At 44.1% G+C, this 3,134-nt stretch overlaps 1 pseudogene; it reads left to right on the forward strand.

Moving 5' to 3' along the window:
* The first annotated feature begins 463 nt into the window (after positions 1-463).
* On the forward strand, positions 464-1,044 carry LOC102839587 (annotated as a pseudogene).
* The last annotated feature ends 2,090 nt before the right edge of the window (positions 1,045-3,134 follow it).

A 3,134-nucleotide genomic window follows, 5' to 3' on the forward strand; every position in this document is an offset into this window, starting at 1 on the left:
ATGGTGTCCAAGGAAGTCATGAGGTTGCTGAAACCTACTTTCCTTGCCTGGTGGCCACCCTTGGGTAGTTCATCTCACTTGGGGCTCGACTATTCCTGCTACAGCATGGACCACCCTCTTCAACCCTATTGCCTTTATCACAGCTGAGAACAGACTAGAGCTTTTCGAAAATTTTTACTGAAGGAGCCCTGGTGGCACTGTGGGTTAGGCATTGGGCTTCTAATCACGAGGTCAGTAGTTCAAACTCACCAACCGCCCCATGTGAGAAAGATAAGGATGGCTGCACCCATAAAGATTCACAGTCTTAGAAATCCTATACAGAGTCCTACGAGTCAGAACTGACTTGATGGTAGTGGATTTGGTTTGGGTTTACTGAAGGAGGTCCCTGTATGACACAAATTGCTTGCATATATCTACAAACTTAAAAGTTGATGGTTCAGCTTTTGCCGCATCTGTTGCGAGAATGAAGACCATTCTCAGCAACCAGACTGTGGACATTCTGAAAAACGTCAACATCAGTCTGAAGGGCCACACAGTCATTGTGAAGGGCCCCTGGGAAACCCTGCAGAGGGACTTCAACCACATCAATGGGGAGCTTAGCCTCCTGGGGAAGAAAAAGAAGAGGCTTTGCATTGACAAATGGTGGGGAAACAGAAAGGAACTGGCTACACAGTATGCACCATCTGCAGTCATGAGCAGAATATGATCAAGGGTGTTACACTGGGCTTCCGTTACAAGATGAGGTCTGTGGATGGTCACTTCCCCATCAACGTTGTTATCCCAGAGAGCGGGTCTCTTGTTGAAATCCCAAACTTCTTGGTTGAAAAATACAACTGTAGGGTTCGGATAAGGGCAGGTGTTGCTTGTTCAGTATCTCAATCCCCGAAAAATGAATTAATTCTTGAAGGAAATGACATTGAACTTGTATCAAATTCAACTGCTTTAATTCAGCAAGCCACAACAGTTAAAAACAAGGATATTTGAAATTTTTTGGATGGTATCTATGTGCCTAAAAAAGGAACTGCCCAACAGGCTGATGAGTAAGATAGAAAAGCAATCCAGCTATGGAAACAAGGCTCGAGTGATTTCTAAGACCTATTGGTGGTATTTTTGAGGTAATAAAATGTATCTAATCATAAACAAACAAAAGAAAATAAAGTCTGTGGTTCCAATCCACCCAGTAGCACTGTGGATAAAAGTCCCATTGATTTTCTTCCATAAAGATTGTTGTTAAGTGACAACCAAGAACACTCTAAGGAACATTTCTACTCTGTAAAACATGGGCTCACCAGAGTTAAAATCAACTCAAGAAAAGGTTTGGTTTCACTGAAGGTTTGATGGTGGTGGTGGTGGTGTGCCAAGGAGTCAGTTCTGACTCATAGCGACCTTGCATAGGGCTTCCAAGGCTGGAAATATTTATGGGAACAGAAAGCCTCATCTTTTTCCTGAAGAGCGGCTAGTAGTTCCAAACTACTGATCTTGAGATTAGCAGGCTGACATGTAACCAGTATATTACCAGACCTCCTTCACTGAAGGTTTAGGACTAATGAAAGGAAGTCTAGCATAAAGCATAATTTGGAGCTGCTGCTAGAAGTGACTGGTGTGGCTCTGTGGGCTAAGGATTGGACCGCAAGATCGTTTGAATCACAAGGTCGGTGGTTCAAGCTCACCAACCACTCACTGGAAACCCTATACTGAGTTGTTCTAAGTCAAAAACAACTCAATAGCACTTAACAACAACAACAACAACCAAAAGTGACTACTACTGGAACTCCCACACCCAAACCTGACATCACAACCTTGTAGTGTATTGGTTCTCTGCCTGTCCTCACCCTAGCCTACATTTACACCCCAAGTCCGCAAATCCTGTCTCAAAATGGTTGACTGTGGAAATCTCTGATCTCTTCCAGAGGACCCACAGTCTTACCTACAGGGAAGAAGACCACATAAGAATTCCAGGGCACATTCCAAAAGTCTGAGGCCCCAAGAATACAGCCAGGTGGTGCTGGCTGAGCCCAGTACAGCCCTCTCCCCCATTCTATCCCCATTAGTGACGGAAGGTCACTTGCTCAGTCCTTCTGTGTTCTCCACCTTCCACATTTCCTTCCAACAAATGCTCACAGGAAACTCTCACCAACTTTGTACAATCAAGACAATTTACAAGTCCAGGGCAGTCTCGATCCAGAATTAGAAAGGAGATTTCTGTAAAAGAAACATAATTTTGCAGAGGCATGCTTCTGCTAAAATACACTCCTGATTTACATTACTAAGCAGTGCAGCCAGCATCTCAGTCTAAAGCAATTGCGTTTTGGTCTTCTCCAAAAGCAGGGAGAGAGCTTGCTTTTCATTTACATAACTGTGAGGGCCCACTCAAGAGGATCTTCCAAGAACAAAGGGACAGTCTGCCCTAGAGGTAAAATCCAGTCTCCGCCTGCAAAGATAGAAACTGTGCATAATTTTTAAAATAACAGGTTCCCAGCTTTTAAAGTTGTAAGGTCTAAGGCCTCTACCAAGCACCCCATTACATAAAAAGGAGAGGAAGGACAGCAGATTTGAGGGCACATAACTGTCTTTCTAGCCCCTCCTGTGGCCTAGTTCAAGACTCTATACACATAAAAGGTTCTCAATAAATAGTTGTTGAATGGAATGAACTAGGCTGGAGCAGGTGTAAGGTCCAAGTGTAGGATAGCCTAGAAATTAAAAATAAAAAACAAACAGACAGGCACTACACAACTCTGTGTGAACCAGAACTGGTAAGGGAAGGTCTCATGAGAGAAAGTTGTTGTCCAGTCAGTTCTGACTCTGTTGCCGAGTAGAGCTGTGTGCTTCATAAGGCTATCCCTTTTGGTTAGTAGTCAAGTACTTAACTGCATCAGGAGGGAAGACAAACCCATTAAACCCATTGCCATTGGGTCACCTGTGACTCACAGAGACCCCACATGTTTCAGAGTCGAGCTGTACTCCACAGTGTTGTTCTGTGGTGCTGCAGGGCAATCCACTGGGCTGCAAAATCAGCTTGATTAGCCGAACCACAAAGTTGGTGGTTCGAGCTCATCAGAAACCCTATATAGAGTGGCTATGAGTCAAAGCCAGCTCAACAGCACTTGATAACAACAACAGTGTTATAGAAGCAA

This window comes from Chrysochloris asiatica, unplaced genomic scaffold (assembly GCF_000296735.1).
Source record: "Chrysochloris asiatica unplaced genomic scaffold, ChrAsi1.0 scaffold00106, whole genome shotgun sequence".
Lineage (NCBI taxonomy): Eukaryota > Metazoa > Chordata > Mammalia > Afrosoricida > Chrysochloridae > Chrysochloris > Chrysochloris asiatica.